This window comes from Candoia aspera, chromosome 1 (assembly GCF_035149785.1).
Source record: "Candoia aspera isolate rCanAsp1 chromosome 1, rCanAsp1.hap2, whole genome shotgun sequence".
Taxonomy (NCBI): domain Eukaryota; kingdom Metazoa; phylum Chordata; class Lepidosauria; order Squamata; family Boidae; genus Candoia; species Candoia aspera.
This window is the reverse complement of record NC_086153.1, coordinates 100,759,850-100,785,902: the sequence shown is the minus strand read 5'-3', so window position 1 is coordinate 100,785,902 and position 26,053 is coordinate 100,759,850. Positions and strand designations below refer to the sequence as shown.

At 39.4% G+C, this 26,053-nt stretch overlaps 1 protein-coding gene and 1 non-coding gene across 2 annotated transcripts in view; one reads left to right on the top strand and one right to left on the bottom strand.

The window, feature by feature from the left end:
* SLC35F1 (solute carrier family 35 member F1) overlaps positions 1-26,053 on the top strand; it is a 254,928-nt gene that overhangs the window by 26,804 nt on the left and 202,071 nt on the right. The gene's annotated exons all lie outside the window — the stretch shown is intronic.
* Positions 21,902-22,005, bottom strand: LOC134488670 (U6 spliceosomal RNA). The gene has a single exon (XR_010066992.1). It is a non-coding gene; the product is annotated as a U6 spliceosomal RNA (small nuclear RNA).

Genomic DNA, 26,053 nt, shown 5'->3' with positions numbered 1-26,053 from the left:
TCTTTTCTTAAAATAAAGTTTGATTTTATCTATTTCTTGTGAGATTGGCTTATTTCCCAAGGATGGAGAAGGGCTCACTCCATTAGCCACATTACTCAATGCTACCGGACTGTGAGGTTTCAGCCCACTTCTGACTCTGAAAACGAAACTGGAGTCAGAAGGGGAAAGCTAAACTCATCAGGAGGGCCTCAGAGAAGCAGAGCCAGGAAGTGACTCAGCAGAGCGGGATAATTTGCAGATGCGGATTGGTCAAACTCCGGAAGGGGATTTGAATTCTCCAATCAGTGCTCTAGACAGGAAAGCAGAGAAGCGCACGAATCAGAAAGCAGCCCAATTGGCTGCAGGAGAGAAAAGGGGTGGAAAGGATCACCTTAAAAGGCAGATGCACAAAGGGCAAGCTGCCGGAGACAACTGATCCTTCAAGCTCACAGCACTTGCAGAAGAGTCCTTTCTACCATCAGAAGCCTTGCCTGTAGCCAGCGTGGAATCAGTGCCGTCTTCTACCTCCACGGATCTGCCTTCTGCACAAGCTGCTCCAGTCGAGTCTCTCCTTGCCATCCCTGCTGAGCACAGTTTCACATTTAGCTCTGGACCTTGTCGCTGCGCTTCAGTATGATCCAGGTGTGCTTCTAGCCTTGCTTCCAGTCCTCAGCCTTGCTTGGATTCTCCAGCCCAGTCCAGTCTTGCTTCCAGCTATCAGCCTTGCTTGTACTCTCCAGTCCAGTCCAGCCTTGCTTCCAGCTCGCAGCCTTGCCTCGATTCTCCAGTCAAGTTCCAACCTTGTTTCCAGAGATCAGCGTTGCCTTGACTCTCCAGTCCAGCCTAGCCTCCAGAGCCAAGTCTTGTCTAAGGGTCCCAGTCCAGTCTTGCTTAGCCTCCATGTTCCAGACTGATCCTGTCTGCGTGCCAGTCTATGGGACCTCACCTTCAGCTTCTGCCTTGCCACGCAATCTAGCATCACCAAGTCTCACAGCTTCAGAGAGTTAGCTGAATTCTGCCTTGCTGTTGTGCCTAAGTCTGACCCTGCAGCCTTGTCCGTTCATCCGCCCTTGCCTGGGTGGTCCTGACTGAGATTGCTTGCTTATTCATTCATAGACTTTTACTGTTGTAAACAGTTGTTTTAAATAAAGAGTTTGATAATACTTCTGTCTGGCAGTCTCATAGTCTGAACAGGACAAGGATCAAGAGATGGTACCACATTATTATTTTAATTTTGTTCTCATTATTTTGTTACTATGATTTTTAATTTGCCAGAAACATAGGTTGTGAGGGCATTATTTCTCTCACATATCAGGGGTAGAGAGAATGCCAGATGAGGTACTGTCAGCCCTTTGAGGTAGACCAGCCTAGGAAACCAAAGTCATGCATGTTAACACTACTTTTATTGTAAGTTTACAGTAACAGAATCTTGCAAATCTGAACACATAGGATACGTTCTTGCTACTAAACTCAAAAAAATTACAAAGCACTGTCCATAGCCTCCTGTATAGCTGTGAACAATTATTTCCAACGTCTGTCTCTTGATGCGTATTTTTGCTTGTTGGAAAGTCAGAGTATTAAAAAAATGTAAGATACAAAAGTGATATTGATTATATGCCATCAAGTAATTGTTGGCTCTTAGTGATATCTAATAATTAAATTTCAAGAAATTTGAATTGAATACTTGAAGTCATGCTTGTAAGTGACTGTAATAGACAGTTTGGAAAAGATAGCCTGAAATGTGCCCTCCTTCATTTCTTACTTGAGTAGGTAGTTGTGCTGTGGGTTTTTATAATAAAATAATATTTTATAATATTTTATAATAATATGAGATTGGGAACCAATCCAAGGAATTTGCTGATCTCGCTATAGCAAGGACACAGTTAAGGAGAAAGGTTTGAGTGACTGGATGGAAGCGAACAGTACAGTGTGGAAGGAAGGAAGTATGTGAAAGGTGTTGAGAAATAATACAAATATGTTTGTATTTATTTTAATGTATAACAGGGACAGCCATGTAGCAAAACCAGTTAAGAATCTATGACACTAACACATTATTACTGCATAAGCTTTTAACATCAAACAGCTGAGCTAGAAGCCATTCAGATAGTTAACATTTCTAACAGTTACATAATGATAATCATACTTATGCTGACCAGATGATGAAATAAAGATTTTGTCATTTTTAATTTAAAAAAAATTATTAAACTTTGGTTGAAAAGTGTTGCTTATTAGTTTGTAGTAATACCTATAAACTAAATAGCCATATAACTATATTACAATTGTATAAAAAGTCAATATACTTTAAAGAAAACACACACAGACATGCACACATAGCACAAATACCATATTCCCAGATATACAAAATAGTGAAAGAAAGGAGAAAAAACCCTAAAAACATATAAGAGAAAAAAAAATACAGAAAAAGATTAACTCTAGAGAACAAATTAGCTTATTTCATCATTACAAATAAATTTTTGAACAATAAGTTAAGTCTAGATCAGTTTTGCCTTTTCTGTGTTAGAAAGCTAAAGCTGATGGCCAGCTTTTAGAATCCAGAACAGTGGTACTTCTTCATGAGCTGATAAAGGACTGTTTTTGTCTTGCCTAACAACTGTTTTGTTAATGGTCACTATCTATATGATACACTCACTTCTTTTCTCTTTTCCTTTTCCCTTCTCACCACCCAAAAAAGCTGCCCAAATACTCCTCTCTCAGAGCTATACTCCAAGCACCTGATGAAGTAGGCTATGATCCAGGAAAGCTTAGGTGATACTAAATATTTGCTATCAATATTATTGATAGTATTATCAATATTATTTATCAGTACTTAATACTGATTATACCATAATAAGTATACTGATTAGACTAAGTATTATAACATTCTTTCTTGCTTTAATAAATGTTAGTGGCTTTGAATTGGATTGTTTTTGTACTTTTAAAATTATATTGTGCTCATCTGTATCTTCATATCTCTAGCAGTTGTCCTAATCTTTTCAGCACTTTTATTAGCCTTCTCCAAGCTATTGCTGTCCAGGTGTGTTTGAATACAATGACCATCATCCACCAATCAACATATGTGATCTAAAATAAGAAGACAAACACATTGCAGGGTCATCAACAGCTTCCCTAAATTGCACCCATGGCACGTCAGAAGGACTTTAAAACAAACAAACAAACAAATAAATAAGGCTGAAAGAGATTGCCAGATCTTGTAAAACTTCACATGCTACCTTGCAAGATTTCAGGATTGCTGAAATTTCAGCAATTGTTTATGACTTCTCCATCTTCAGGGAAGTTCTTGTGTGGATTAGGAGTCACTCAGAAGGTAATGTGTTGTTTCAGTGTTTTAAAATATTTTTTTGTATTTTTTAAAATAGATTGTTAGCTGTTAAGAGTTGCATGGCCAGTGTTGCGTGGCCCATGTACATTACATGGATAAATTATAAATAAATTCCAGCTGAATTTTTGTCCTATCTTTTGGCACCCACACCATTGCATGAAATCACACAGTGACATCCACCACTCAGAAGAGGTGCCAACACCTGCACCAACAGATGGCTATTCTGTTCCTTAAAACAGTGTGGATAGAAGAGTTCTGGGACGGATGGTTGCATCTTGAAATAGAAGAGCAGAACGATCAACTTATTGAGAGTTTTATCAGTCTGTCACACACTATTGTATACCTTTGCAGTTCCTCTAGATCCGTTCCATTTCAATCAGAGGCCCCATGGACCCCCTGCCTTTGTAAATGACTCCACGGGACTTAATAGTGCTGTGCTCACATGTGTGTAAACTTGACCTATGTTGCTGACACTTCAGAGAAAGCCCACAGGACCCTGTTCCAGTCTTCTCTTTGAGATGCACAGGCTCCTTCGTGTAAAGATTCAGTCTAGACAAGCTTGATGGGGAGAAATATCAAGCAATTTTGTTGCCTCTGGGATTAATATTCCCACCCACAGACACGCCAGTTGCTTCCTTTTTATTAAAGCTCGAGGTGGTGTTAGTGGAATGACTTACCGAACGGTCCATCTCTAAACTTGTCCATTAAATGCGAGGGGGATCCCCTGCTAAGTGGCTCTCTCAGGAATGTGGGGAGATTGAAAGGAACAGTAAAAGTGCAGCTGTGACTGAATGCTGCCCGTGTGGTTGCTGCCAGCTGGTGGCCCGACTTCACGCTGCTCCCTGTCTGCCACGCAGCCATCTGCTGCAGCTTTCGTGAATGAGTCTTTCCCCTCTCTTTGGGGGGCAGAACAATGGCTTTGGAATTGTGATCTGCATTCCAATGGCCGGACATGTGCAGGTGTGCGCGTGCGCGCGCGCACACACACACACACACAGATTCCTGGGAAGGGTGAAGGGGGCTGGGTTGCTGTTCAAAACCAACTTTAACAAAACTGAAATGCCCTGTTTTGTCAAGTAATGCTTGGCTATCCATTTTCCTTCTGTAAAGTGAAAAGACTGCCATCCCTTTGGTCGTTTCTGCTCTTTGGAAGTACTTTTTTTAAATTATTTTTTTAACTCTTTTGTCAGCCCTTGGGCATTCTTGCCCTCCCTTTCTACCTCTACATGGAGGCTGCTCCAACTCTCAAGAAAGAGTGTATACACCTGTTTAGGAAAGCTGGTATTTCTTATATTCCACAGAATGGCAAAGTGGGCTTGGATGGGGAAGGCTCCTAGATGCAAAGTTGAAATAGGATGGGCATATCTGATGGGTCTTTAGGGAAAGTTTCCCCAAAGAGTCATGTTTTTGTGCAATGGTTTTATATACTTTTTTTTTCCCAGCAAGCGATGACATTCATTAGATAAATCAGAAAAATAATCAGATGTATTCTTAACAATGAAGTTCACCTAAGATAGTTCTGGTTAGAAGTACAAGTAGCACTTATATGCATTCCTTAGACGTCTTGTTCTTGGTGGCATGTGATATTTTGCTTTATTCTGGACCTTTGTTCAATCTAATCAGACTGAGAGGGAGTCATATATAGTACGGCTCTATATTTCAATGGGGAGGGATTGAATCAAATTTCCTTCTTAATTGAAATTTACTAACTAGCCAATATTGTGAAAGGAGAAAGGTCCCCTGTGCAAGCACCGAGTCATGTCTGACCCTTTGGGGGGGCTCCACTTTCACGATGTTTTCTTGGCAGACTAGAGCGGGGTGGTTTGCCATCGCTTTCCCCAGTCATCACCTTCCCCAGCAAGCTGGGTCCTCCTTTTACTGACCTTGGAAGGATGGAAGTCTGAGTCGACCTGAGCCGGCTACCCGAGAGAGAATCCAGCTCCCGCTGGGATCGAACTCGGGTCGTGGGGAGAGTTTCGGTTGCAATGCTGCCGCCTACCGCCCTGCGCCACACGAGGCTCTAAGCCAATATTAAGAGACTTAAAAAACAATTTGCTCTTGTGAACCCATCATCATGTTACATGGTTAAAGCTAAGCAGATCCTAGGACGAAATCCTCTGGGAAGCTGCCCTGCAGAGTATAATACATTAGGATAGACAAGTTTATTCACAAAGAAAACTACCTTTAAGCCTGAACTTCTTAAGACATGCAAAATCAACAGCCTCCAAACAGTTGCAGTATACAGCTTTTGGTAGTTTTAAATGCTTGGGTTGATGCTGGTCTTCAGTTCTTCAGCTGCTTCTGGCCAGTCATGATCTGATGGATATTTTTTCACCACAATTGTCTGTCAGTAACTGCTTCTTTGAATCTTGTAAGCTCCTGCTTGTGTCACCAGCAATTGTACTGAATCACCTTGTCTTTCATCAGCCTCTTTTTCAATTGCCTTCAATTTTTCTAAGGTTTCTCCAAGGTTTCTCCAGTGACTCTTGCTTTTGCATTATTGGCCCAAATATTAAACTTTACCTTAGTACTTCCAGGGAACAGTCTGGTTTTACTTCATCTAATACAAAATTATTTGTTCTTCTTGAAGTCCAATGTATTCTCAATCATTTTCTTCAGCACCACAATTCAAAGGCATCACTTTTTCTTCTTTTAGCCTTTCTGATGGTCTAGCTTTCACAGCTGTATGTTTCAGCTGGAAAAATAATGGCCTTGACAATACATACAAATGCTGTGTGATGTTGTAGATCTGTCATACTGTAGTCTTTCTCCCAAGAAGGAAAGATCACTTTATGTGAACTTTTGAGCCTAGAAAGGTGAAGTCTGTTATTACTTCAACTACTTCTCCACTCATTTGTGTTCAGTTGGCATTGCCTGTTGAACATAATACTAATTTTGCCAACTGTCAGAGTCCCTCTATCTTTCATTGCTTTCTGTCTGTCTTCAGCTATTTTTAATGCACCAACAGACAGCCATTTTGCCTTTTTTGTTTTGTATTTCAGGGTATTTTTGTTTGCTTCATCTTTAATGATGTCACGAATTTCAGTCCAGAATGTTCCAGGCACTCTATTTATCAAATCTAATCCACTGAATTTATTATTTAACTTCACTGTGTAATCATATGAAATATTGTTGAGATAATATCTTATTATATCTTACTATGATTTTATTCGCTTTTAAACTAAAGAAAGCGAATAAAATCATAATTTTAATCATAATTTTGCATGAAGGACTTGTAATCTGAGCTGCAGTTACTACCAGGTCTTGTTTTTGTTGGTTGGATAGCATTTCATCACCTTTGCGTGCTGAGTATATGGTCAGTTTGATTTTGGTGTTGTCCATCAGGTAATGTCCATATGCAGAGCCATTGTTTAGATTGTTAGAAGGTTGTTGAATTTTCTTGGGACAACTGTATTATATATACCAAGGCCAATTTTTCCCATTATTTCTGATGCTCTTTTATCTCGAGGCTTAGCATTCTAATTTCCTATAATTAGTATGGTATCTTTTTTGACATTGTGTCAACAAGGTCTTGCCAATCACCATAGAATCATTCAGCTTGTACTACTGCTTTATCTGTGCTTGGAGCATACATTTAGATCACCATCATATTAATTGACCTGCCTTGGACTCAAACTGAGATAATACTATTATATGGGGAGCAGGGTTGTATCTTTCAGCTACAATCAAGTGTAGTATCTGTTCTTACCAGTTTAGTTACATGTGAAGACCCCCTTGAGCTCAGCTCTGGGTCCATGTAGCTTTCTTGGGAACAATATGGATATTGTTTCTATTGTTTCCTTCTGGGATTTTGTTTCCTGATTTCCAGCTAACCTGTAGCTTTGGGAGTTCCTGCTGGTTTCCCATCCAGGATCAGCTGAGGTCAGCTTGCAATATATGCACATTGCAATATATCTAGCACATATCCCTGGAGTAAGCAGAAGGCAATCCTAATCATATATAAATATCGTGACTCAAGAATGATTTAAAGCAGAAGTGTGCAGCTTTTCTCATTTTTGCCTTTGGGTGACATGACTAGAGACCCCATTCCAAAAAGTAGCTATAACCAAGACATCAATTAATTTTATATATATATACACACACACACATATATATATACACATATATATTCATATTAATTGATGTCTTGGTTATATATATATATATATATATATATATATATATCCATCCATCCATCCATCCATCCATCTCCAATATATTATATAATGAAAGAAAGAAAGAAAGAAAGATGCCTTTAAGTCAATATTGACTGCCTGGACCAGTCCCTGAAGTTTTCTTGGGAAGATTTTGGAAGTGGTTTGCCATTGCCTGCTTCCTAGGGCTGAGAAAGAGAGTGACTGGCCCAGGGTCACCCAGCTGGCTTCATGCCTAAGGCGGGACTAGAACTCACGGTCTCTCGGTTTCTAGCCTGGTACCTTAACCAGTACACCAAACTTGCTGTCTGATACATGCTATATTCAAAGTTAATTTAAATTAAATTAATTCAGTTAATATGATTACTTCCATTCATTTCTGCCACACTAACATTCAACTGGGGCCTCCAGTTGTGTTCTATTGAACTCAAGCCAAGAAATCTATTTTCTCAACTTGCCCCTAAGAATAAAAATCTGACCCTGTTTCTTTCCTGCCAGTTCCTGAATTCTGCCAATTGTCTTTTCCAGCTACAGCACCTTGCACTATGTCCCTGTTTGGATAATCCCTGACCCCTTTTGGGGGTAGGAGTAGAAGGTGCTAGAGCAGAAAGGAGAAAAAAGCAGGAAAGATCTTTCTGTAAATGGAGTATTACTTGTTATTGTAAGGATGCAAATTCCAGTATATATTTAAAAATGTACTATACTCTTCCTATTTGATCGATGCATATGATTCCTCCCAGTGGAAATGAGATGGATTGGGCTAATCTCAAGTATTCTACTGAAGTGGACAACTGAGCCTTCCAGACATTTTGGCCTCTCATGGCCACAATTGGCATAGTCAATGGCAAGAAACTACAGGAGTTGTATTTCAAAACATCTGTAGGACATGAGGCACCAATTCTTGCTTTAGGGGCTAAGCATAATTCTGAAGCATTCTACCTAATATAACACTGCAGTGTAAGAAATGCTTCTCCACTAAGCGCTAACCATATATGCCAGGCAGTTCTATGGTGACACAAATGCTTCAAGAATGCAACTACAGCAATCATATTTTTCTGAAAAATGCAGATCTATGTAGGGTGAGCCTTGCAGATGTAGATGCCTGGCGTGGTGCCATGGGCATACCATATTGGGGAAGCCAGGAAAGAAGTATCAAATTGCCACAACCCACTTGTTCAGTCCATCCATAAACAGAATTCACAGAATGTTAATCACATGTAATTTACTCATGAAAACTAATGAGTCACTTAGGGTGAATTTTGAATTGTGGAATGCAAAATTGTAAGGTTGTTGCAGGGTCGCTGTTAGCTCTGAAATACATTAAATAAGCTTTATATTGGCTTTCAGAATACCAAAGGCTAATTTGGTTCATGCTGCTCTACATGCCTGAATAATTGAAAACAGCTTAAGAAACAAATTACAGCTATCAGCCTACACTTTTAAATAGGTGAGTGAATTAAACTTCATAGCAAAATAGCTATCTGTGGTTCCTTTCGGATACTGACATTCAGCAGTGCAATGAATGGATAGGAGCTACACCAAAAGTGTAGGCCTTTCCTGTGGCAAGGTACTCAAATGTTACTTGTACCCCTTCTTTTGAAACCTGGACAGAACTCTTTTCTGGATTGGACCCAGTGGAGCATTTTGCTTGCTTGCCCTCAGAAAATAAAAATACATGGGCATATTTCTTGCAGCTGTGAGAAAATCCAGTTAATACTTCCTGTTTCTATCTCACTCTCCTTTACTTGGGCAGTCAGGTGGACACTTCCTATTGATTTGGGCAAGCAAGTCAGTGGCACGCTTAGAAGGACAGCAGAGGGCAGAAAAAGAGCAACTGTAGTTCTTGGTCTCGGACAACAAGAGATGAGCATTGGCCACAGATGATGATGTTATTAGCTGCAGTTATCACCATCGCTCCTCTGTACTAGACATGGATTCCACTAAGGGAAATTCTGCTTCACCGGCCTTTTAGAGGTTTTTGAGAGTCTCAACAGGCACATGGATGAAATGATTCCATCAACATTGCTTATTTGGATTTTCAAAAAGCTTTTGACAAAGTTCTTCATCAAGGGCTCTTGAATAAACTTAGTGGCCATGAGATAAGAGGACCTGTCCTTTACTGGATTGCTAGGTAGTAAAAAAAAAAAAAGGAAAGGAACGGAATTAATGGGCATTTTTCTGAATAGAACTAAGTACGAAGTAGAGTTTCTTGAGAATCTCGAAAATCGATCAGTGCTTTCAAACTTTTCCTCAAATGATCTTGACTTGGAGGCAGACAATGAGTCAGCCAAGTTTGCAAATGCAACTAAACTATTCAGGGTGCTAAAAACCAAAAGTGATTATGGAGCACTCTGAGGATCTCTTTCAACTGCATGAAGGGTCAACCAAATGGCTAACGCAATTCAGTTCAAATAAGTGTCAAGTGACTTCAACTTCACATACACATTGATAGGCATGAGCTGCCTGTAACTAACCAGGAAAAAAAAATCTTGGGGTCATAGTGGATAATACATTGAAGATGCCACAACACTGTGTGGTAGCTGTGAAAACGGCAAATTTGATGCTAGGGAATTAGGAAAGGGACTGAAAAGCAACATGCCAGTATTGTAATGACTTTATACAAAGCTATGGCACATCTGCATCTAGACTCTTAGAGTATGGTGTAAGGTTCTGGTATCCACACTTGGAGAATGATATAGTAGTTCAAATGGGCAACCAAAATGATTAGTGTGGGTTGAACACCTTCTCTGTGGGAATTTTGGGACTCTTTAGCTTAGAAAAAAGATGACTGAGGGGGATATGATCAAAGTATATAAAATCTATAATGACATGGAGAAATTAAACAGGGAGATATTTTTCTCCCTCTTTCAGAACGCTAGGACCAGGGACCATCCAATGAAATTGATTGAAAGGAGACTTGAAACAGACAGAAGGAAATACTTTTTCACACAGTGCATAGTTAACATGTGGAATTCATTACCACAAAATATGGTTGTTGATTGTTGTTGATTATTCGTTTAGTCGCTTCCGACTCTTCGTGACTTCATGGACCAGCCCACGCCAGAGCTTCCTGTCGGTCGTCAACACCCCCAGCTCCCCCAGGGACGAGTCCGTCACCTCTAGAATATCATCCATCCATCTTGCCCTTGGTCGGCCCCTCTTCCTTTTGCCTTCCACTCTCCCTAGCATCAGCATCTTCTCCAGGGTGTCCTGTCTTCTCATGATGTGGCCAAAGTATTTCAGTTTTGCCTTTAATATCATTCCCTCAAGTGAGCAAAATATGGTGATGGCCATTAAATCTGATGGCTTTAAAAGAGGATTTGATAAATTCATGGGCGACAGATCTATCAAGGGCTACCTTTCTTGAAGACATTGTATCTCCTTTTATCAGCCAGGGGGACATCTGTGTGATAGTGGTAATGTCCATCTCTTGCCTGCAGGCATCTCAGAGGCATCTGGTTGGCCGCTGTGAGACATAAATGCTGACCCAGATGGACCTTGGCCTATTACAGCAGAGATTTCTTATGTTATTCTGGTCTCCTGAAGATGTTGCTGATGTTGTAGTTTAGTAGTTTGTGTTATAGTATTGTATCTGACAACTATAGCTACTAGGTTGTAAGAGTTCAATTTTCCAATTTCCCAGGCACCGATGATGTTACCTAGTTGGGTAATGAAACATCTGCAAGCAAACGACAAAGCTCCATAATTCAACACTGAGCTACAGATACTCTCTCCTATTATTCCCCATTTCTTATATATTGGTGTAGCTTTTGAGTGGAAACCAGTTTGATACTGGACATTGCCACACTGATGGGGTATAGTGTGATCCAATTAATTTCAAAGGTAATAGACAGCAACTCGCCTTTGCCCCTCACTACTGGCCATGTTGGCCAGGACTGATGGGAATGGGAGAGACACAGGTTGTTTGCTTCTGACCTGCTCTGCAATCATATACTTGATTATTTAGAATGGAATAAATGCCCTTAATTTTTTTGGGGTTTCCTCCCAGATGGTTAAGTGTAGGGTTGCAGCCTTAATTTTTCAAGGGATATTTCAGTTCTTTTTGTTACACAGCTGCTTGGAAATACTAGTAGCACAGATTGTGGACAAGTCTTGAGTCTAAGTTGCTGAAAGAAAGTCAAACTGCAAGCAGTCATTCCAAAGGAAGATAAAAGTGCTGACCTGGTATTGACCTTGGTGAAAAGGAAGTATGAGATGATTATATAGCTCTTTCTCAGCTCTAAATTGTACAATTTTAATAAACTCCTTATCAAAAAGATTTCTTGGTTATTAAAACTTAGAAGAATGGATTTAAAAAGCAGACCCTTGGATTGTTTGCATGATTACACAATGCTATTTTCCAAGTATTTGGTTTAAGGAAGGGCCACCACGCTATTACACATTCTTCTTCACAAGCATGAAGATGTTGGACTCCAAGCAGCATGGACACCAGCATGGGTCAGAGCAATCCTTCCCTCCAGTTCTTCATTTTCAGCCAATACCTGGATGGAGTACCTCATCCCTACAGAATGCCTGAGGAGAGTTGCACTGATCTTTCTTCCCATCTGAATGGAGGAAAACAAACAGGGATGAGTTTGGGGCAGTGCCATCACTTTGTTTTCTTTGATGTGCTGCTCAGTTGTGTTGTGCTGGGAAGTATTCCAGCTTCTTTCTTTATGCAATGCACTCTGTGATTAAATCCTCAGCAAGCACCCCTTTCCTAGGCAACAGGGGAACAGAGCCTGGAATCTGGTCACTTCATTGATAAAACCTGAGGCTGAAAGCATGGCTATTCCTTTGTGCCCAAGAAAATCCAGTTCCTTTCAATGTGCTGCAGCCAATATTTGACTATCTTGAGTCAGCGGTTGCCTAATCAGAGCTTTTGGAGACTTAACTTTGATCTGAATATTTGAGGAGCGAAAGATTTCTTAACTCTGATGAACTTTATAGTTTATAGAATTTATAGAAGCCTGGTGAGGGGTCAGAGCTACTGGACCATTTCTGGGCATAATTGGTACAATTAGAGCACCCTGTAGGCTTATGGGAACCCCTGGGCACCCTCCTGCACAGAGGAAGGCTAATTTTGGCAGCTATTTCATTCCCCACAATGCTCCCTATATACCATTAGTCAAGGGGACTGTGGAAATGTGAATGCTATCCTCCCTGGAAGTATCATTTTTATTTTCTAGGGGGCCTGGAACATTGTTCTGTTGATGTATTGTGGGAAATTCTAATGTTGACATGCCCACTTGTCAGTAGCTCTTCAAATAACAAGGTGAGGACAGTTTTTAAAAGAGGGGAAGGCAGCAACAGTCATGGCCCATGCCAGTTACTGGAGCAGCCTAGGGTTTCTGACCATTTGCCCCTAATTCAAAGGCTTGTTATTAGTTTTAAAACAACACTGTACTTTATATAATGCCAATTACTGTAAGTCTCCTTATTCACTAAAAGCTCCCTAATAAGCCCTTCTGTGTGTCCTGCCATCTTCTTAGTTAGTGTTGGGGCTTTTTCCATGGCAGCATCTGTGACTGCAGATGCTACTTTTTCAGGAAGCCTTTTGGGCATCTTGTGCTTTTTTTGCTGATTTTCTCTCTCTTAATTTAAATGTATGCGTGGGCATAAGAGACATCAGGAGTAGGAAGCCATCAGCCTGTGGACCAGCTACAGACCTTCTTTTTCCTCACCCCGTTGCACCAGTCTGGCCTGACTTCTCCTTATATGCAGGTTTTTCTGGCTGGAGCCCAGTGTGGTTTCTCTTTTTCTGTGCACTTCCCCATTTGCAACATATGGTGTTGTGCCGCAGTAACAGTAATGAGGACAGCTTTTTTGTCCCTTCAGTGATAGCTGGTTGATGCTATGAAGACCCTGTAAATCACTAGTTCCCAGCACAGAAGTAAATGATTTTAAATCTACTTTTTACACCCTCTTTTTCTGTTAGTAATTGTATTAAAAAGCTGTTTAGAAGGAATTTAAACAGCAGTAGCGCATATTACAGCTATCCATAACAGTGGTGGTTATGCATATCTTCTTACATAGGTGCTGGCCCTCAAATCTAAGCACAGTTACATTCTGGTTGTTTTCTGATGACTATTTTATCCTTTCTACTTTAAATATTTCCCTTCCCTCAAGACAGAACTAGGGTTGCAGATGGGACAAAATCTGGCAAAATGTGGCAGAACATGAACATAATCTGCAAACAGTGATAAATTACATTCTGCTCATGAGCAAAGCAAGGAAGGCACATGGTGTGTTTGGAGAACTAGATGTCAGAGGCAGAGTTCAATAGTTCTCTTGGTCAATAGGGGATCCCAAATTGGGATGAGTAGAAACTGCTAGGAATAATCCCAAGCAAAAGACCAAAGGAAAGCAGGTTTAGCCTGTTGTTTCAACAATATGAAAGCCAGAACTTTCAGTAATAAGCTTTTAGAGATATGTATGTATGTGTGTGTGAATATGTCTTCTCCAAAAACAGGTGTTAACAATATAAGAAAATATTTGCAGCTCAGGATTGAACTGTGGAGTCCTTGGTGCTCTCTGAGCTTGGATGTTTGCTTGCAGATGTTTCATTACCCAACTAGGTAATCTCATCAGTGCTCCCTGACTAGTGAGTGTGCGGTTTGCTCCCTGTTTATATACAGTAGCTTGCCCTGCCAGTGTTGGTGGGGGTATGATTTTCTCCTTGGTAGTCCCTTGATTGGGGTATTGTTTTCTGCTTGATTGTTTGCCTGGTGTTAATCCCTGCTTATTGGGGTGCTGGTTGCTGGAGAGGATGTGTTCTGGTCTTTTTGTTTCGTTCTTAGCTTTTTTTTTAATTATCTCTTTTGAATGGTTGAGGTTCTAATGTGGTGTAAATGTGGTTTATCTCTAGGTGTCTATGGATGGCTGATTTGTCTGAATGCCAAGCTTCCAAGAATTCCCTAGCAGTTTTGGATTTAGCTTGGTCCAGGATGCTCCCAGTTTCCCAGTTAAGACTATGGTTGAGTCTGTCCATGTGTTGTGAGATTAAGGAGTTTTCATTGTGTCTTCTGACTGCTAGTCGGTGTTCATGGATGTGCTCTGCTAGTCTTCTGCCTGTCTGTCCTACTGTACTGTCCTTCTGTCTTACTGTCCTTTACTCTCTACTTAAAACTGCCTTTTTGACATAAGACTGCCCAATTGTCTGCATTCTGTGAAGTCCCTCTTGATCCTAGCCTCAAAGAAAATTGACATGTTTTTAATTTCATTCTTTCCTGGAAAGTTGCATACATTCACAACATAATATGAATTTCTAAGAAAGCCTCTGTTGAAAAAAATATAATTGGTTTTCAAGGCTATTTCCTGCAGATCCAGAATGCGACCATAGTCCTCAGACAGATGAGTAAATCTTTTCCTCTCAACTGGGGGTGGGGGGCAACAGTATTGCATTACAAGTTTTCTGATTATCACGCTAAGTAAATTTTAACAGCTTTGTTGTTTATCTTTTTAAACATAGTTCAGTTTCTCATCTTTTACAGTCAGTAAAACAGTTACTATAACAGTGAAAACTATAGCACTGTACCATAATTTTTAATGAAGGCTTTTATGCTTGCAACCTAATTGTCTTCTTTTAAAGATTTCCCCCCTAATTCTGTAACCTCAGATTGATGGGCCCTAAAGAAAACAAGTGGTACCTTTTTTTTCTAGAAGAAAACCTAAATAGTTTATGCTGAGACCCAAATAAACCCTTTTTCTTAAATGTATTGGGGAATTCCATCTTCTCTGAGTCCAGAATTTTAGATTGTTGGATTACTTTGAGAGAAAGAGGAATGAAATTAAAACTGCCCTCTGGGCTTGGGAACAACAGTGCTGAAAATGCTGACAGAAGTGGCTGCAACCAGCAGAAACTTACCCAACCCTCTTCACTTCCCAAAGCTAGTCTCAGCTCATCCCTCACCAAAAGGGACATCAAAGTTTTGCAGTCCTGGAAACCCAAGGGGGAAGCGCTCAATTTCCCCAGCCTGCTGAGTGAGATGGACCGACCAGACTGACTGGCACACTCACAGGCACCCAGCTAGTGTCCCAGCTAGTCATTTGGTCACACTCAGCTATTTGACTGGCATAATAATGTCCCCAGCTGGCTAGTTGAACCATACCCTGGCTTTTTCAGGAATGTGCCAACGTCCATGGGTAGCCAGGTGTTGTGAATAGGGAAGATGATTTTGACGGAGATATGCAAGCTCCATTACCAAAGTGACAAGGGGAAAAACATATCTTAAGCCCACCACAGAGAGACAGTGTTCATAAGTGGCTCAGACAGACCCCCCCCCCAATGCACTGAAGTCTAAGAAGGGGAGGAGGTACAGCAGAATCAGACTTGCAAGATTCTGTTATTATAGCCAATCTCAATGAAAGTAGTTTTAGCCTTCCTGTGGAGTTGATTTCCTGGTCTGGTCCTACCTAATGGGCTGACTTGCAAGTTGAGAACATGCTGTTCAGAAACTCAAGATAATATAGAATGTTCTTGGGAAATGAATGTCGATCCCTGGGGCAAATCATACATATTCACTTACCTGCCAGTTCCAGTATTTATAGTGGATTCCAAAATGCTTCCAGAGAGAATTTTGCATACTTGGACTTGCATACTTTGAAACTGCGTCCTGCAATTCTTACAGTCAGCTGAGAGTTTCAGTGCAGTTGTTCTAATAACTGTCACCTTGGCCTAGTGGTTAAGGTGCCTTTTGATAAATGTGTATATTTGCACTCCGGCAAAGCAGTCTTTTTATTTGATAAGAACACTCCAAATTCAGAGAGATTCAATTCTTAGATCCTGCAGGTGGCAGGTGAAACTTGAATCTTTCTTCAACCCAGCTAGCTAAAGGCTACAGAGCAGGCTAAGTGGCCCATATAGCCTTGTCTTCCAACATCTTGTCACATTCCCCATCCACCAGAATATTGCTGCTTGAGGCAGGCATTTCACTCTTGCAGTGATGGGGTTGGCCCTGGAAAGAAAGAGCTTTAAAATCCATCTGAATGGAAGCCTACGTGTTGAGACTGGTTGATAGCTAGCCTGGGGTCGGGCTGCTGATATGACTGTTATAGCGAAGCCCCAGAGCAGTCTCTCAGCTATTCTCATCATATAATTTAAAACCCTGTTGACTACTTACTAGGCTCTACTTGCTGTATTAAGTGTTGTGCAAATATCCTGGAGTGAATTCCAGACTTGGAGTGCACTTTAGTCACAGCAGGAAAATAAGCGAAGGGAAAATATAGGGCTTTGAGTAGTGTGTGAGTGTGTATGCTTGAAAGAGGGAGCGCTCCAGTAAGTAATAATTAAAGCTATTTAGCTTCCTCTGGTCTTTTAGTAGTTACTTAAATGTTGCCTAAATAGCATTTTTGTAGAATATTTATGCAAAAAGGAGAGAAAGAGATAATGCCTTCAAACTGCTTGTATTCAGTGCCTGTTTGCATCTGTTTATCTTGCATGTGCGCTCATTGCCTTATCTTTTTATGAATGTTTTCCATTTAAAAATGTCCAATATATTTAGAACTGAGAAATGGGGGACAATTTTCATCCCCATACATTTGTCTCTAGAATTAAAAATGTTTCTTTTGTAACATTTTGTTTTTTTGTAAGAGAATACTTTATTCAAAGTTGGCTAAGCATACACAGCAGTCAGTTGCTACTCATTGTTTGTGGGCTGTCTATTGTCTTTCAGCCCTGTGTAAATCTCCTGTCATGGAATTGCCCCCAGCCCCACCTGTTTTACTGAGGACAATGCTATATAAGCAGACTCTCCACCATAGTGACCTGGAATGCATTTGGGGCTGGGTAGTTCAGAGGATGGCAGATGGTTAATAAAAAGCAGTGTAGTATTTTACATCACATTGTTGGTGTCTGGGACGGTATTAACATGAATACATTGAGTGCTTTTTAAATAGTCTTCCTCAAATAAATGCACTGTTAATGCAATCTGATGGTTTGCCAAATGTGGGTATGGAATCAGGAACCTTAGGGCTTTTAAACATCAGCTGTTATTCTCACACACACACACACTCTTTCTCTCTCTTTCTCCACTACTGAGTACATAGAATAGAGTTAAGTGTTTTGTTACATGTTACGGTCCTTCCTTCCTTCCTTCCTTCCTTCCTTCCTTCCTTCCTTCCTTCCTTCCTTCCTTCCTTCCCTGTTTAGTTACAGAGTTATTTATATTTGTTTATCTTTCCTATTAGAATTCTGGCAAAAAAAGAATAAATGCAAATGTGAAATAGCAAATACAGTATCTTAAAATGTAAGTACAATTTTGGGGGAATAATACTTACTCACGGGATAAAGGAAGTTCACGTCAAGCATTTTCAGGGGGTACCATTGGATATAAAAATGTCTCTATCCCATATTGCATGGCCACTCATATGAAGTATGATTCATAAGGTACACACCAATATTGAAAAGGAATATGGAATGTTTTTCAGCTGATAAGGATAGTTGTCAAGATGAAGTCACTTTCCACCCGTGATGTCTTGTTTAGCATCAGGACAGGGTGCAGCTTTTGTGAATGGTTGTCCCGTGGCAGAAGCATTTTCTGTTTCTGAAACCTTAAGATGAAGCTCAAACTTTGGAGAAGTGAAGTAAATGATGTGGACACTCAACTCCTTATCCTTTCAGGCTGCTTAAAGGCAGACTGGCCAAATAAGGAATAAGTTGGTGAAGGTCTCCTTAAATGTGGGAGCATAGAATGGTCCTTCTTTTTTAAAAACAACAACAAACACTTCCCTTTAACCTAAAGCATGTTGAAATAATTTAAATCTGGTTTCTCATATTTGCCTTTCGATATGATTCTTCAATTTGATGATGATGTAATTCCAGGGGTTTTTGAATAAAACTGATTATCCTGATCCATTTCAACCTCCTTGACCTTGATTTTGGGACAGGCAGACGTCAATAGACTTAAGTTAGAATAGAAGGAACTAGATAAAAGTATGAAAACTGGGGTATTTATCCATTTATTTTATCCCCCAGGATTGCTTCAGCAAACCTTGGAAGGGTAAGCTTTGAATCAAAATAACACAAAAAGGAAAGTCAATTTAAAATTCAATTTAACTTTTTTTTTTTGCCTGTTGGAATAACAGGCAAGTAACATAAATAACATTAAAAAGGCAGAGAACAGTAAAAACAGTGAAATACATTTGGCAAACAATTGAAGCATAGTAAATGAATCAGTTGCAATGAAATTAACTAAATGATTAATAAAGTCATACACAAAGCACAACATTATAAATGTCATATTAATCATCAGGAAAAAGTATATTGAATTTCAACCTTCTCCTCCTTTCTCCTCTCTTCTGTGTAATTCAGTTCAGGGACACATGGAAGTCCTGAAGTGAATTCCAAGTTCAGTGCAGCACTCTGTGGGCTAAATCAAATCAGGCGCATATCAGATTGAGATGAGCTGCGAAGGAGAACAGTGTGGTTGTGTTCCACTGGAAAAATTAGGCATAAAATCTGCAGGCTGCTTCTGGACCTGCTTTTCTTCCTGAAAGTTTAAGTAGGGGCTGGATCTAAAGGTGCCTGAGCCAGAATTAATGCCACCCATTTTTGGGAGGTGAACATCTTTCCTTAGTGATATAGGATTTACTTACTGAAACACTCCATATGGATTGTCTTGGGTCTGGAAGTTTCAAAATGCTGCTGCTAGGGTTTGAGCAGGAGTGAGATTTATATAGGAATAAGTCTCACTAAACTCAGATGGTCTGCTCCTGTCTAAACATGTACCAGTTTTAGTTCTCCACTAGATATAACAGCCATCCAGAATAATGATTTATGAGAAGTTCATGGCTGGAAAACTAAGAGGCAATGACACGTTCAAAACTAATAAACGATTGGGAAGAGTGTTAACATTCAAGATCTCATATAATGTTATGAGTAATATAATATGCTCTGGTACATTATATTACTAGGTTAGATAGGGTGGGCGTGCTCCAGGTCTCCTCCCTTAAATGTTGCCATCTGATGGAACCTCGGAGGTGCGCCTTCTTGGTGGCTGGCCCAGCCCTTTGAAACAGCCTCCCACCTGAGATCAGAGATCAGATCCCTACCCTTTTAGCCTTCTGGAGGGCTGGGAGGACCTGGCTCTTCCCCCAAGCATTGGGCTAGGATGGGGGTTGAGCTGTGAGGATGTTTGGTCTGGCGCCTGGGGGGGAAGGGTGCCTTTGTTTTTAACTATGTTTTATGGATTGTTGTGAGCTGCCTAGAATCATTGTATGAGATAGGCAGCCATATACAGTAACTCCTGTAAATAAATACATAAAGTTATATTATTAAATATAAATTTAAAGACTCAGTCATACATTTAGAACACACTTTGTTTTTATTAACTTCAAAATGTGTAAGATTACTAATTAATTTCACCTATCTGCTGTGAATTTGTTTAAGCCATAATTAGCCTACACTTCTAATTTCTTTTTGATTTACCTTCAAGGATTTTAATTCTGTGATGAAAATATCAGGGGGCGTTTCACAGTAATTTCTTCTTTAATGCTGCACTTAAAATGCCAGAGCGGGTTAAAAGAAGAGGTAAATAAATGTAATCAGCCTATCAACTTTCCTGTATACTATCATATTGAAGGTTGTGAACTTTCAACTCAAAATATTTGTTACTTTCTCTTAAATTATAACTAGTTTATAACATCTACTTTAAACGTTTTCTTATACATCTTGATGCTACAACTTCTGGTTTTTTTACATTAGCAGAACCTAAGGTTAAATATAAAGCCCTGCTTTCTAATCTTTTTGCTTTGCTTGCCATTTTGAACTGAACAGAATTTTAATATGCATGGTGTCAGAAAACTCTGATAGGCAGAGCAGGGCAGGTGGCTAAATAAATTTAATTAGTGTAAGATTCCTGAAAGCGTAATTGTAAAGCATTTAAGAAATCAGGACCCACTGGGAATAATCAAATGATTCACGAAGGCTCCAGCTTCTCTAAAGAGAAAGGAAAATGTATCATTTTAGATACAAGGGAATTAGTTTTTTTTAAACTGCTATAAAAGCCATCAGGATTACAAATTCTTGAGATGCAAAATAAATCTGGGATACACGTAAAATGCAAACTCTCAAAATCTTTAAAGCAACCATTAGAAACAACTAATTTAAAGTCTGAATCCACAGTCCATTAGAACATCTTACCTGCTGTTTTCAAATTTGAGTTACACCACAAGATCAATTTCTTATCTGATTATGGATCAAAGAGTTACTGCTTACCATATCCAAATATGTTTAGTAACTTTCAAAGTAGGAAATGAAGATCCAAGTTTAGTATATCTGGACCAAAAATCGGCCAACATTTCAAAGGTATTACATGCTTTGGACTCTCCAAATGGGCTTGAAGGGGAAAATAATCATAAGTCTTAAAAAAACAGTTAAAAGTTCAATGATATGGCCGAAAGTCTGATAGGTTAAAGCTACCACCATCATAAGGTAGCCACAATTTAACCAAAGATATTCTAGGAGCTTAATCTGCCATAACATTTTTTCTCATTAACTTACCTGTGTAAAATATTTAGTGAAAATTAATATTGGAATCCCTCTTTAAGTATACATAATGGTTCAGGAATCAAATTAAAGGTTAACAGAGACAAGGGGCATCCTTGGTGAATGCCATAATGTAATTTAATAGGTTGAGCGACAAATTCATTTATAATAATTTTAGCCACTGGTGGAGATACCAGATTTTAATCTGGCAAACAAAAGATGATGGAAACACTTACCTTCTTAGAACACACTTCATAAATTTAATCTGAACAATATCAAAGGCCTTTTCAGCATCCAACAAAATTAAAACAGTTCATTCCAGTTTATCTGCAACTATATCCATAATATCGATCACCAGACATCTCAGATGCTTGCCTATTTTTTATAAATCTAGGTTGAGATGGGTGAATTCTAGACGTTGCTAGAATCCTCCCAGCCAATGTTGCTGCTAATATTTTAGCATCTGTATTAAGCAAAGATATTGTTCTATAACTTGCACATCCTGCAGTATTTTTCTCAGGTTTTAGTATTACTGTAATATAAGCCTGATAAAGGAAATATAGAAAGATTAAATGATTAATTATAGACCTCCAATAATATAAGGGCCTGATAATAGTCATTTATGCTATTTTTAAATAACTTTCCAGCTTTCTTTCCTGATTGCCAATATTTCTTGCTAATAAGTTTAAGGAATATTTAAACATACTGAATGTAAAAGTCCCAGTTTAAGCTTTGCTACTATAATTACTTGCTATAATTTGTCTGTAGGGTTTTTAGGATATAAAAGTGACTCTTTAACCTTCTTTTCCAATGTATTAGAGTCTCTGAATTTCTTTTTTGGTGACGGAAAAGCAAAAATAGATCCCTAAGTTAAAGTGTTACTTGAACACCAGTTTTTTTTTTTTTTACACATTTCATTCTCTCTCTCTCTCTCTGTCACTCATACACACACACAGACACACATACATATAATTTTTCCTTGCGCAGGGGCCATGCTAATCTTCTCTGTATCGTTCCAATTTTAGTATATGTGCTTAATAAAATAATTTTTATTACGATTTTTTATTATAATTGTAAAATCTAATATAAACTTAAAGAAAGAAAAGAGAATAGAAAGAAGGAAAAACTGAAAAAAAGAAAAAGTAAGAATATAATAAAGAGGAAAGAAATATATATACTAGAAGTGACTTCCAACCTTCATCACAACACGTATAAAAAAATTAGTGACTTTTCACCTCCTCTAAGGTTACAAACATTTACTATTCATCCCATATTCCATCCCTTATCTATGTACAAATCCATAAACCATCATCTTTTCAGTCCTGGTGTCAGCAGAAAGTCTGTAAAGGGTTTGCCAGAAGTAACAACTTATCTTGTTTTAACCTTGAGCAAATAAATCAATTTTGTATCCCTTCTAACAGTGTTAATCTTTAGTTTGTTCCAATATTGCCATAGGATTTGATTTCTCTTCATTTTTTCTTTGTCCCATCATCCAGAGTTATTCAAAGCTTTAATAAGCCTCTTTTGTAAATCCAATAGGAAAAAATTATCCAGGTCACTCTCTTGGTTTGTAATTTGTATTTAATATTTAATAAATATTAAAACCTCAGCCAATTTCTTTTGTAGTTCCAGTGAAACATCCTTTTCTAAGTCATTCTTTTGGCCTGTCAGTTGTAAATCCACTTGCAATACCATCATTATCTTGTCAGCTAACATTTGTTCTACATCTCTCATTTCTTTTGGGCAGCCTACCCATAGAAGCAGATATCATTACTGTCATTGTTGATATTGTGGCTACTAATTTCTGACTCTATTCTTCAAAAGTCTCCTTCAGTATTTTCATTGTTATAACACTTGCAACATTTTACAGGCTTGTAAATCTTTCTTCTGCCTAAAAAGCATAATGGGTGGAGAAAGAGGCTCAGAAGCAACCCTCCCTAACTTCTCAGATTGTAAAGGAGATGGTGGGAGATTTGTACTTTCAAACTTGCAAGTTTCTGTTAATATAGCTTTACAATAAAGTAGAATTAGCTCGTCTGGTTTTGTTTCCTATCTGGTCCACTTGGGAAGGCTGACAGGAAGTGAGGTTTGCAAACTTAGTGTCCTTTAAAAGTCTCTGCTGTGGTTGGGAGCAAGATGGCTAATTCCATTGTCTCCTGGTGGTCAAACCCATGGAAAACTGCTGTCCTGTGTCTTCCTTGTGAGGAGCAGCTGTCCAGAGCACATGTGGGTGATCTCCCATCCTCTCCTTGCCCGGAAAGTTCCAAGGAACTAGTCTACTCACCGGTTCCTTGGTCTTGCCACAGTTGTTGGCTCCTTTTTCGTAGAGCTGTCTTCAGTTCACCATACCTCCCCCGGAAGTCCCGGAACAAATTTCATTCTTGATGTGTTCTACAAGAAGAGAATATCTTGAGAGAAATATTCAAGTGCGATTTGGAATTAACTGATTTCTAAAACATTAATTTTCTAAGAATCATGGAAGCATGCTCTGAAATTGCAGTAGGTCCTATTGAAGAGTCTACACTTTGATCCACAAAGCAGAAAAAAATTAAAAAATAATAATCTATTTTGAAACAGTTTTGAAGTACATGTGGAAAAAATAATATACATTTTGGATTAAAGTGTCAAACTTAAGAATTTGATGATATTTGATGGCAGTGTCACTTTTCAGTGAGGTGGGTCTATCTGAGGAAATGGGGAAAAAATACACATTTATGGTGGGGGAGGGACTCTTCCTCCCATATAATTGCTTGAGGGCTTAGGCCTAAATATATTATTGCAGCTAGTGCAATAATATATAAAGGGGTAGATAGAGGATTGAACCCTTTAGCAGTTGTTTGGCATGTTATATTAGCTGAATGCTTACTTTGTTGGTTTGATCTTATTCTTAATGACAGAATTGAGCAAAACTATCTGCTAATGAACATCTAATGATGTAAGCTGTTCGCTAATTAGCCTATTTGTTTCACATTAAGTTGTGGATGGATAGGGTAGATGTGAGTTTGCTGATGTAGAGATAAACTGTTTCTCTGAGCCTTCAAAAAGGTTGCTATGTGAGGCTACATAATATGATTGCCCCTTGAAATCCCTGCTCATCATTCTTTCCCTGTATTGTGTGAAAGTAAAAAATGCATTCATTGGTCTGTAGACGTCTATAGCAGAGCCAGGAACTGCAGCTGGAAGAAGTAATAATAGCCTTGTTAAATATAACTTTTCTTCTAAAGGTAATTACAAGAATCACATCAGATGCCATTTATGACAACACCTGGAATGAAGCCAGAGCTGTTGTTCCTGTACGTATGTTTGTGTCCATGTGAGATCTGGAGAGAGGAAAGTGGATTACATCCCCTTTTTATCCTATTTGATAGAAGCCAAGCATCTATAATATATTACGTAAATAACTGCACGAAACTTAATTACACGCAATAGTATGCCATTTATATTTCATGTCTACATACAATCCTGCCATTTATGCCCTAGAAGGAGGAGAGGGAAAAAAAATGGGTGTGTGTATGTGTAAAGCTTCCTTTCCTGTATCCCATTCTTAATTTTGAAGGCAATCAGGTGATTTGAAATATTCAACATGCAGACAGAGGAGTAATGTGCTTTTCTTTCTGTGGCTTCCCTTCCCATACTTCTGATCAATCCTTTCTCTGTTTTACTTGAATCTGCCCCCTCCCCAATGGTACATGCTGTCTTTAGAAATAAAGTTAGCAAGAATCTTTATGTGCAATATAAATCACAGAGGCTAATGGCTGGCTGCACCTGCCCTTCTCTGTCTCTGCTCTGCCATTGCCAGGGCATACCATGTCAACTGGCCTTTCGAAACTTACCAAAGCATCATTCTCACTGCAAATTTGTGTATCATCTTTGTCTGGGAAAAAGGATAAAAAGCTGCTTTTTAAATCCAGTTCCTTTCCTACCTCCCCTGCCCCCCAAACATATTCCCACTCTTTTCAAGAGGAGTTTGGACCTCTAAAGTTCCTTCTGCTAGCTTCCGGAGGAATATTTGTACACTCACGAAAACAGAAGAGGACAAAGCTTGCTAAAGAGATGCTTGTGCTCCTCCCGCCCTCTGTTGGCTGCTCTTTGCTTTAAAACAGCGGCTCTCAAACATTTTGGTCTCAGGACCCCTTTGCATTCTTAAAAATGATTGAGGATCTCAAAGAGCTTTGGTTTATAATGGATTATATCTATTGATATTTACTGTATTAGAAATTCAAACTGAGAAATTTTAAAATATTTATTTTTTTGACTATGCGGACCCCCTTTCAGAGTCTCGGGGACCCCAGGGGTCCCCAGATGACACTTTAAGAACTGTTGCTTTAAAAGATCAAGTGAAAAAGAAACACGCTACTTATAGCTTGCAAGAGCTCACTGTTGTACCACAGTGGAACTTTACAGAAGCAGGAGAAAAAGGTATCTTGTTTGTAGCGAGGGTAATACAATGGAGCCAGGATAATAAAGAAATGCTGATTGTTTTGCATGAAACAATATAACAATATAACATCAGCCCACCCCACCCGATCATGCAGAGAGGGCATGTTACGGACCCCGTCTATAAGGGAGTTTCATCTGGCGGGGTCCAGGAAGCGGGCCTTCTCTGCAGTGGCTGCAGTGGTCCCTGCCCTTTGGAACATCTTGCCCCCGGAGGTGAGGCAGGCCCCATCGCTCCTGACCTTCAGGAAGGCCCTGAAGACTTGGCTCTGCCGTCTTGCTTGGGGCAGGAAGGTGGATAGCCATTCTTGGGTGTGGCTTGTGCCTTAAAGCCCCTCCCACTGGAATGGCATCTTAGAGCCACATGGATCTTACATTTATCTACATTGTATTTTATATTGGTAAATTGTTTATTTTATCGGATTTTAATGTTTATTGTTGTGGTTTGAATTTTATTGTAAACTGCCCAGAGTCCCTCTTGGGGGAGATGGGCAGTAACAAAATTTGAATAATAAATAAAATAAATATACCAAAGAATCCGTTTGTGAGAAACCTGGGTCCTTGAGATGTTATGGGACCACAACTCTCAGCAGGCCCAAGTAGTCAGTGGTGAGGGATTTGGGGAGTTGCTACTCAGCAGTGTTCAGAGGGCTGCAA